Raw genomic sequence first — 12,090 nt, 5'->3', positions numbered from 1 at the left:
AAATTTCGAGAACGAAATTTTTATAAGAAGAAGAGAATGTAACAACCTCAAAAATTATATGCATGGAAGTGTTAAAAAAAAATATTATATTAAATTAATTAATTAATTAAACAAATAAAATGAATAGTATTATAATGATAAAAAAAACTTATTGGGATAATATATATATATATATATATATATAAAATATAATATAATATAATATAATAACAATATAATATAGTAATAGTATATATATATCACTTTCATGAAGAATCAGGAAAGTGATCTAAGACATTCAAGCTCCCCCCCCCCCAATGGCCGAATGCTCTCTCTCTCTCCGCTCCTGAACGTTTTAACCAGAGTGGATTGGTCGTTGGGACATTGTAGAAACCACTCTAGGGTTTAGATTATGTCAGATATTTTAAAAAATTCAACCGATTAAAATGAAGTTTATGATTACAGGATTGTTATATATGATTTTCTGAATAATCAGGCATAGGAAAATGATAATTTGGTATATTATATATACGTGTATTTGGGAAAAACCAGGTATTTTGAGTTAAGTTAAATATTATGTCAGTTTATTTTCGAAATTGAATCGATAAACTAAGAATATGGATATAGAAATACTATATATGATTTTCCTGAATTATTCAAGCATATGGAAACGATGGTTTTTGGTGATTATATCATATTTTTGGGGAATATTTTGGAATTAAATTAAACTGCAGGGACTGGATTATATCAAATTATTGGGAATAATTTGGAATTAAATTAAACGACAGGGATTAGAGTATATCGGGTTTTCTTGTAATATAATGGAATTAAATTAAATAGATGAAATTAATCATACCATTGTTTTCAGCAAAATATATTTTTCCCAGGCAGTTATTATATTGTGATTTATCAGTCAAATTAGGCAGTTATTATATTATGATTTATCAGTCAAATCAGACAATTATTATATTATGATTTATCAATCAAATCTGGCAGTTATTATATTATGATTTATTAGTCAAATTGTATGGTATGAGAATAATTTATGCTATTAAACTTGTTGGGATTTTTATAATGTTGTACTAGAAATGTTATGACATTATACTATTTTATGGAATTGTTAAAGAGAATGCATAAAATTGTACATGATGCTCTATTGAGTTGCGATCTTGATTATGTATATGGTGCTCTATTGAGCCACAATCTTGATTACGTACATGGTGCTCTATTAAGCCGCGATCTTGGTTATGTATATGGTGCTCTATGGAGCCGCGATCTTGATTATGTTATGATACACCAGTTTTATACCGATTTATGAATGTGACAGATTTTATATAGAATTATGAATATGATGGTTTTATACTGAATTATGAAAACAAGATCATATTACTGTTTTTACTATGTCAATTATATGTGATCTATGAAAAATGGGCTACAATAAGCCACAAGTATGTTATTAGGTAAATTATGTATTTTCAGTTATACAGGTGTGAGTACCATTTCAAATGTCATTTCAGTTACAGTTAAATATATGAATGTTTTGTGTCACACTAAAACTCATCTGCCCCACATTGATGATAATCTATTCCGTCTTACTGAGAAGTGTCTCACCCCATCATTATCTAATATTTTTCAGATGTCATAAGGAGCATAACAGTAATCAGAGTAGCGCAGTGGAAGCGCGTATGGGAAAAAAAGGTTTTATTTAGAATAGATCTTTATTAAATTATATTTTTGATGTATTTAGAAATTTAGGGGTGTTAATTTTGATATTAAAAATGATATTGTTATATTGGAATAATTAGTACTCTGGTAATGTGTATTGGAAGTCTTCCGTTGTATGAATTATTCAGGTCACTACAGGTGGTATCAGAGAATTTTAAACATAATTTTACAGGCCGCTAGATTATGCCTTATTTGCACCTGTTAATTTGCCTCTCAAAGACATAAAAATCATTAATAACAATCATGGGATATATATGTACGTATCATCACACATTTTCATAAATGAACAAGAATACCAAAATCCACATTGGAAACCCCCCCCCCCCCCCAAACTAAAGATAATAAATTTATGTGACTTGTGAGAATTGACTTCATCATGGGAAAAATAGGTAATATTCTATTTTATGTAATAGAATTGAAAGACAAAATATTATAATATTATCTACTACAAAATAGTAGAAAATGATCAATTAAAAATGCTAATGACAATAAAAATTTATATTTAAATATCACTAAAGAAATTACTGTACTATATCCTATCCATGTACATAGCTGGAGCATTCATAATAAAATCAATTCAAGAATAATGTCAGATCATTTACACACACATGCTTCCACCACTTAAGAACAAGTCATAACAATAGTGGGGAGCACTTAAATTAATATAATACTGTAAACCTTACTATTAATTAGGTTATGATCTATAGAGAAAACCTCACAATCTCCAGATTTTTTTCCTATTTTATAAATAAATTTACCATCAATTTGAAAAAGGAAAACAAGGTCCCAAAAAGAAATCTAAAAAATTAAGAAACTCACAAGAGTTACATAATAGTATTTTCTGCCACCTTGAAATGTATGCTTCACCCATTGAAAGTAATATATTTGAGCTTGAAGATTACTGTTATTTGTGGATGCACAGTAGAAACACTCTCACACACTCACGAATCAAACAAACAACCAATGCAATCACTTGATGACGAACTATACTAAAGAAGCAAACACTTAATAATGAAAAAACAAAAGCAACAATCAAAAGACACATGATTTACGTGGTTCGGCAATTTGCCTACGTCCATGGGAGTAGCAACTCTAATTCTCACTATGAACAATGCCAAGCTTACATTAGGGTTACAAATCATTGATTATATACGAACCCTAAACGTAAAGGAACCTTAGATCCTATCTAAACCATCTCTGTAGCGATCCTTGGAGGAAAAGCCTCTGATTTACCCAATCTAGTGGCTTCTCAATTTGAATTTCGTTACGAACCCTAAACGTAAAGGAACCTTAGATCCTATCTAAACCATCTCTGTAGCGATCCTCGGAGGAAAAGCCTCTAATTTACCCAATCTAGTGGCTTCTCAATTTGAATTTCGTGAAGTTCGTTGTCAAAAACTGTCAACGGTTGAGGTCAAACCATCGATGGATTAGAGTAGAGAAAAAGTACTTCTACATTCTTCTTGAAATCGTTGATGGTTACAGCCCAAACTGTCGAGGGTTTTCCTCTTCCCGAAGCCTTCTCTCTTGCTCTTCCTCCTCGCCTCATGTAACTTTCCCTATACATGTATTCCGCTCAAAATATGAGCCACATCCTCAACAATCTCCACCTTGGCTAATATTCACCACTTGGGAAATCTAAAAGCCTAACTGCCACTTCATCTGAGACAGTAGATTGGGTCTATCTGCGATCTAGTACTTGGAGACGTCAATCAAGTCCAAGCAATGCTTGAACTTTTCCATTGTGACAAGCTTTGTCAACATATCAGCCGCATTGTCAGACGTATGAACTTTCTCAAGTACAAGTTCTCCTGAAGCAATCAGTTCCCAAACCCTATGATACCGCACATCAATGTGCTTTGTCCTCGCATGGTACACAAGATTTTTCGCCAAGTAGATGACACTCTGACTATCACACTACAGCTGAACTCCACCTTGCTGGACACCAAGCTCTCTAACCAATCCTGTAAGCCACAACGCTTCCTTATCAGCCTCAGCCATTGTCATATACTCCGACTTAGTAGAAAATGCTACGAACGACTGCACCATATAGACTTCCAAAAAATAGGTCCACCCACATGGGTAAATACATACCCAATGGCAAACCTCCTATCATCCAGATCTCCTGCGTAGTCAACATCCGCGTACTACCACTAACGGATCACTTTGTTGTGCACTAAACATGATGTCATATTTGGTTGTACCCCTCAAGTACTTGAGAATCCACTTGACAGCATCCCAGTGTTGCCTACTTGGATTTGAGAAGAACTTGTTCACCACGCTGACAGCATGTGCCAAGTCTGGCCTTGTACACACCATGACATACATCAGACACCACACTACGCTGGCATAGGGAACCTTTGACATATCACGAACCTCATTGCTTGTCCTTGGGCATTGGGTGGTAGATAGCCTGAAATGACTCGCCAAAGGTGCACTCACCGGATTAGCATTAGACATGCTAAACCTCTCCAGCACCTTCTCCATATAATCGAGCTAAGATAACAATAGTCTCCCTGTAGCTCAGTCCCTGCAAATCTCCATGCCAAGTATCATCTTTGCTGCACCCAAGCCTTTTATGTCGAACTCTTTTCCCAACAAAGTCTTCAACCGATTTACCTCGATCATGTCTTTAGTAGCAATCAACATATTGTTAACGTACAATAGCATAAATATGAGAGACCCGTCCAAAAGATTTCTCACATAAACGCAGCAATTGTACTCACACCTCATGTAGCCAATATGGGTCATATAGGCATCAAACCTCTTGTACCAATGCCTTGGAGATTTTTTTAGCCTGTACAGTGACTTCTTCAATTTGCAGACTAAGTGCTTCTGTCTAGGTCGGTTAAACCCTTCTAGCTGTGTCATGTAAATTAGCTCATTTAGATCACCATGGAGGAACGACATCTATACGTCCATCTGCTTGAGATGCATATCATGTTGCACCACCAGTCCCAACACTACCCTGATGGAATGTGCTTGACCACAAGGGAGAAGATTTCACCATAATATACTTCCTTCCTCTTCGAGTACCACTTTGCTACCAAGCGAGCCTTGTACTTCTCTCTTTCCCTTTTTGAAACTCCTTCCTTATTCATGTATACCCACTTGCATCCAATCGCTCGCTTCCCAGCTGAAAGCTCCACCAAGTCACACGTCTAGTTCTTGTGCAAGGACTCCATCTCCTCCGCCATAGCACCTATCCAATTACCTTTCTCTTGGTCGTGCACGGCCTCCAGAAAGGTAGTAGGATCCTCGCTGCTAGTGATAAGTGCATAAGACACCAGATCGTCAAAATCGTACTTAGGGGGTGGCCTGATGACGCGTTTGGGTCTGTCTACAGTTATGCTACGATGCAGCTACTGGTCATCCGAGCTAGAACTCCTTGTGTCATCTCCACCTTGAGTTTCTAACTCCACTTGAACCGTAGGTTGATCTCTCAGGCTAGGACTCCTTGCATATCTACCCTGAGTCTCTAACTCCACTTGAATCGTATGCTCATTGCTGCTGCGATTTTCTGGCACTTGCTTCTATATTTCTTCCTGAGTACGCTGCAACATGGTTTTCTCATTAAAAATCACATCCCTATTGATCACCATCTTGTATGCCACTAGATCCCACAACTTGAACCCTTTCACACCTTTTTGATATCTCAGAAAGATGCACCATCTAGACTTCGCCTCAAGCTTAGATCTCTTATCACCGGGAATGTGCGCATGGGCTAGACACCGAAATGCTCTCAATCCGAAGTAGTCTACCTCATTACCTATCCACACCTCCTCAGCTACTTTCCCATTTTGTGATGCCCTTGGTGACCTATTTAACAAGAAACAAGCCATACTAATTGTCTCAGCCCAGAAATTCATGGCGAGCCCAGCATGCAACCTAAGGCACCGAGCCTTTTCAGCTAGAGTTCAGTTCACCCTCTTCGCCATACCATTTTGCTGTGGTGTTTGGAATATTGTAAAATGCCTCCTTATGTTATGTTGTTCATAGAACCCTTTGAAACCCGATTTTGTGTACTCAATTCCATTATCTGTCCTAAGGAACTTGATCTTTCTCTCAGTATGGTTTTCCACCTCAGCTTTCCATAGTTTAAACTTGGCAAACATCTCCGAATTATATCGCATGAAGTAAACCTAGACCTTTCATGAGTAATCATCAATAAAAATCATGAAATGCACGTCCCCCTCATGATGCCACTCTCACTAGTCCTCAAATGTCCGAATGAATGTACTCTAGTCCTCCCTTTGTCTTGTACGTGGCTGCAATGAACTGAACTTGATTCTTCTTCTCATGCACACAGTATTTGCATAACTCCAGCTTGCATGATTTTACCTCCTTTAGAATATTTCTATTGTGAAGTTCCTTCATTCCATGCTCACCCATATGCCCAAAATGCATATGCCACAAAACAATACAGTAAGACTCAGACTTTACGACTGCAGCACCACTGACAACCGCGGTGCCCAACAGTGTGTATATATATATATATATTACCTAGCACTCTCTTCCCCTTCATCGCGGTCAAAAATCCCTTACACACCTTCATTATCCCACTTTCGGATTTGTAACTAAACCCGTTATAATCCAAGGATCTTAACGAAACTAGATTCTTACTCAACTCTGGTATGTGCCTTACATCACACAATATCCTCACCACATCATCATACATCCTAATTCTGACATTCCCCTTCCCGATCACTTTGCACGTAGCATCATCCCCCATTAGAATGGAACCAGAACTAACCAATCTGTACATAGTGAACTAGTCCTTGTTGGGCGTCATATGATAAGAACAATCCAAGATCCAAAAATCTACGAACTCATCTGATCCTGATAAAATCGAGAGCATATCACCATTACTTCTTCCAAAGTCTCATTCTACTACTACATTCGCCGTTGTTGACAAACCTTCTTTGCTTTCAGCATTCCCCTTCTTCCTTTCCAGACACTCGGGTTTTATGTGCCCTCTTTTCCCGCACTTAAAACACCGCACATCCTTCCTTTTCTTGGATCAGGACCGAGCCCTATGGTTGCTCGATCCACCCAGAAACCACTTTTCTCATGATCTTGATTCCCCTCCACCACGAGTCCTGCAACATGTGAACCCTCGTTGTTGGCCTTCTTCCTTTGGTGGAACCCCAGCAGTGCAATCATGACATCCTCCAACTCTAGGGTTTCTTTTCCTTAAGTCAGCGTCATAACCATGTTTTCATATATCGAAGAAATCGATAGGGAATTCAACAGCATCAATGCTTTATCCTTTTCCTCAAACTACACATCAACTCGCTTCATATCACTAATGATCTGATTGAAAGTGTTGATGTGCTAAGTCAGGTCCAAACCCTATGCCATCTTAAGCCAATAAAGCTTTTGCCTAAGATACAACTTGTTCATAAGCGACTTGGACATGTACCAGCTTTTAAGTTTCAGCTAAACCGTAGTCGGTGATTACTCATCCATGAAGTGATACATCACGTCATGGGCCAGACAATGCTGAATAGTGGACATAGCCTTTGCATCTAGCTCCTTCTAACTTGCGTCGTTCATGTCATTTGGCTTTTTTCCGTATAAAGCCTTCACCATCCCTTGCTGCACTAGCAAGTCTTTCACCCTTCTCTGCCAAAGCCCGAATTATCAATTCCATCAAACTTATTCACATCGAACTTCATCAAAAGACCCCAACCATTGTTGAACCAATAGCTTTGATACCACTTGTTATTCTTGGATGTGCAGCGGAAGTGCTCTCACACACTCACAAATCAAACAAACAATCAATGCAATCACTTGATGATGAACTATACTAAAGAAGCAAACACTTAGTAATGAGAAAACAAAAGCAACAATCAAAAGAAACAAGATTTATGTGGTTCAGCAATTTGCCTACGTCCACGGGAGCAACAACTCTGATTCTCACTATAAACAATGTCAAGCTTACATTAGGGTTACAAATCATTGATTATATAAGAACCCTAAACGTACAAGAACCTTAGATCCTATCTAAACCATCCCTATAGCGATCCTCAGAGGAAAAACCTCTTATTTACCCAATCTACTGGCTTCTTGATTTGAATTTTGTGAAGTTCGCCGTCAGAAACTATCAATAGTTTGGAGTAGAGAAAAAACACTTCTGCATTTTGCCTAAAACCATCAATGATTTGCCCTCTTCCTGTAGCCTTCTCTCTTGCTCATGCTCCTCGCCTCATGTCGCTTTCCCAGTACATGCATTCTACTCAAAATACGAGCCACATCCCCAACAATTACTATCTTTGTGTTCCATAATAGATGAAGTTTTTTTACATAACCAACAATTATTTGACACTCTCAAAGCATTGTTACCATTGAAAGTCTATAAATGAGTTTGGATTTGGTTTACAAATCATGCAAGTATTTTCAAATAAATCAACCCAAATGATAGGCATGAAGGTTCTAACAATTCATAAGAATTGGGTGAAAATGCAAACGAGATCGAGCAATAAATAAAATTGAACATGTCAATGAAGCAGATTAAAAAAGTCAAACACTCTTGCTTAACCAAATCACTTATGCATCCACAACCTCAATCAACGCCTGTAGAACAAAATGAAACTAGTCAACACACACAAAATTAAAAGCATTTTTTACAAAATAAATAAACTAAATGCAATTTTACTAAAATTGCTTTACATATTAATGATAATTTTTTTTTAAATATCTGTAACATTATTTGTAATTGAATTTGCCATCAACTTTAATGTTTCTGTTTGACTCCCCCAAAGTTGTGCAATGCACAAATGGGAAAAAATATCATTTAAACTTCTAGAAAATATAAATAATATCAATTTAACGGGTTATAAAACATTTCAAACAAAAAATAAAATCAAAACTATAAGGGGCTAAGTTAAGTTAAATAATAGTGAAAGAGATGACAACTATATCGTTGTATTAAACAAAAAACAAACACATTACTTTATTGACACTTTACTTAATTCACACATTTCTTGCCAACTTCAACAAATCACGATTGCACCAATCAACAAATTGCCTTGTTCATCAATACGACATTTAGGATCTGATCAACACACCAAACCTTAACCACAACAAATTAGGACAAGATGATTAGATGTAAATTTCACTTGTAAGAAAAAAATTTGTTACTACGTGCCTTGTTCTCATTGTACTAAAATAATTTGGCTTTAAGATTGTTGGAAATATTATAGAAGGAAAATTATTTACTAGTAAAATTAATATTAAAAAAATATAAATACTTATCAGAAACTGAGGCGTGGAAAGACCATTGTCCTTAAAACCAATTTCGCACCTACGGAGAACATTTCTCAGTGCATGTAGTCACAACGTGCACGACCTCCAGGATTACTCAGCTGGCTCAAATTTGTATGCACTTACAAACACTAGAGCTTTAGGAGATGTTGTGTCATTTAATTACCCAATAAAATATAAATATCAAGAAAGTGTAGACAATAAAGTTATCTGGAAAAAGAAAAACCGTATTTTAAAATGAAATTGGATTACAATTTATATAGATAAAAAACTTCTAGCTTCATTTCAAAAATACGATTTTTCTTCTTCGAGATAACTTTATTGTCTACAATTTCTTGAGGTTTATAATTTGTTGGGTAATTAAATGACACTATATCTCCTAAAGCTCTAGTGTCTGTGAGTGCACATAAAACCGAGCCAGCTGAGTAATCTTAGAGGTCGTGCATGCAATGACATGCACCGAGAAATGTTCTCTGTAGGTGCAAAATCGGCTTTAAGGACAGTGGCCCTTCCACGGCCCTTCCACGTCTTAGCTTGTGATAAGTATTTGTATTTTTATTTAATCTTAATTTTATTAGTAAATAATTTTCCTTCTAAATATTTTTAACACCCTTTTCTAGAATAGGTGGGAATTGGACATTACTCATAAAGACTGATTCACCATCAACATGTTCATATATGTTGAAAAGATTAATTAAGATTGCTACATATATGTTTGATGGCTCCGGTATCCACTACCCATTCACACGTATTTTCTACAAGATTTACCTTGGATACCACAACAACAATTAGCTCATCTTCCACTATATTAGCTTAGAGCTTATTACGACCTCTCTAGTGAAACCTACACTAAGGTGTATGATGCCCAAGCCACAAAGATAACAGTTACCTCGTCTTTTTTATGTTGGAAGAGTCGTACCTTGGTTGTCAGAATGGTTGGTGTTTCAATCGTCTCTTCAATTGTTGATTTGGTTGTGTGACCGATTATTGGTTTAGTTGTTTCCTATGGCATTGAACATTTTTTGTTGTAGCTCCCCCTAACTTGTTTCCATTTTGAAGTTCCCTTGGATCTCATTTGATCATCTTCTACCAAGTCTGCCTTTCCCAATACTTCATTATTCTAAACCGCCATTTTTCTATTAGCTTCTTCTATCTTTACATAGACAATAAGTTGTTCTAAATTCATGTTTCTTTTTCTTGTGAATCAAAGTTCCTTTAGTCTCATTTTCAAGGTGATGGTAATTTATCAATCATAGAATTTGTTTGAAACATATCATTCACTTTTATTCTCTCAGCCAATATATCATGCAACAATATTTGAAATTCTCAAATTTGGAGATCTATTGTTTTTTCATCAAACAACTCATAGCATAGGAATTTGCTACAAACAAATGTGTTGATTCCAACATCTTCTCTGATGTAGTTCTTGTTGAAAGGTTCTCATATTTTCTTAGCGCTATGATACTTATAGTAAATATCATAGAATTAATTCATCCAAGTATTGAGAATGTATTTCTTGCACCTCTTGTTATTTTCTTGGCTATGCATGGCCTTTGGAAAGGTAGTAGGATCCTTGCTGCTGGTGATAAGCGCATAAGACACTAGATCGTCAAAATAGTACCTGGTGGGTGGCCTGACGACGCATTTGGGTCTGTCTACAGCTATGCTACGATGCAGTTACTGGTCATCCGAGCTAGAACTCCTTGTGTCATCTCCACCTTGAGTTTTTGACTCCACTTGAGCTGCTGGTTGATCTCTTGGGCTAGGACTTCCTGCATGTCTGCCTTGAGTCTCTAACTCCACTTAAATCGTATGCTTATTGTTGTTGCGATTTTCTGGCACCTTCTTCTACATTTCTTCCTGAGTACGCTGCAACATGGTTTTCTCATTAAAAATCACGTCCATATTGTTCACCACCTTGTTTGCCACTAGATCCCACAACTTGAACCCTTTCACGCCTTTTTGATATATCAAAAAGATGCACCATCTAGACTTCACCTCAAGCTTAGATCTCTTATCACCGAGAATGTGCGCATGGGCTAGACACCGAAATACTCTCAGTCCGGAGTAGTCTACCTCATTACCTGTCCTTACCTCCTTAGCAACTTTCCCATTTTGTGATGCTCTTGGTGACCTGTTTACCAAAAAACAAGCCATACTAATCTTCTCGGCCCAGAAATTCATGGTGAGCCTAGCATGCAACTTGAGGCACTGAGTCCTTTCAACTAAGGTTTGATTCAACCTCTCCGCCATACCATTTTGCTACGGTGTCCGGCGTATTGTAAAATGCCTCCTTATGTCATGCTATTCGCGGAACCCTTTGAAACCCGAGTTTGTGCACTCAATTCCATTATCTATCTTAAGGAACTTGATCTTTCTCTCAGTCTAGTTTTCCACCTCAGCTTTCCACAATTTAAACTTGGCAAACGTCTTCGACTTGTACCGCATGAAGTAAACCCAAACCTTTCTTGAGTAATCATCAATAAAAATCACGAAATACATATGTCCCCCTCGTGATGCCACTCTCACTAGTCCTCAAACGTCCGAATGAATGTAGTCTAGTACTCCCTTCGTCTTGTACATGGCTGTCATGAACTAAACTCGATTATGCTTCTCATGCACACAGTACTTGCAGAACTCCAGCTTGCATGATTTTACCTCCTTTAGAAGTTTTCTATTGTGAAGTTTCTTCATTCCACGCTCACCCGTATGCCCAAAATGCATATGCCACAAAACAATCTTGTCAAACTTAAACTCTATGGTTGCAGCTTCACTAACAACTGCGGTACCCAATAGCGTATATATATTACCTAGCACTCTCTACCCCTTCATCACGCTCAAAACTCTCTTACTCACCTTCATTATTCCACCTTCATATTTGTAACTGAACCCGTTACAATCCAAGGTTCCTAATGAAACTAGATTCTTACTCAACTCAGGTATGTGCCTCACATCACACAATATCCTCACCACATCATTGTACATCCTAATTCTAACATTCCCCTTCCCAATTTCTTTGCATGCAACATCATTCCCCATCAGAACAGAACCAAAACTAACCAATTTGTACGTAGTGAACTAGTCCTTATTGGGAGTCATATGATAAGAACATGTTGAATC

The sequence above is a fragment of the Malania oleifera genome, chromosome 3 (assembly GCF_029873635.1).
Source record: "Malania oleifera isolate guangnan ecotype guangnan chromosome 3, ASM2987363v1, whole genome shotgun sequence".
Classification (NCBI taxonomy): domain Eukaryota; kingdom Viridiplantae; phylum Streptophyta; class Magnoliopsida; order Santalales; family Ximeniaceae; genus Malania; species Malania oleifera.
Note: the sequence above shows the minus strand (reverse complement) of the source record.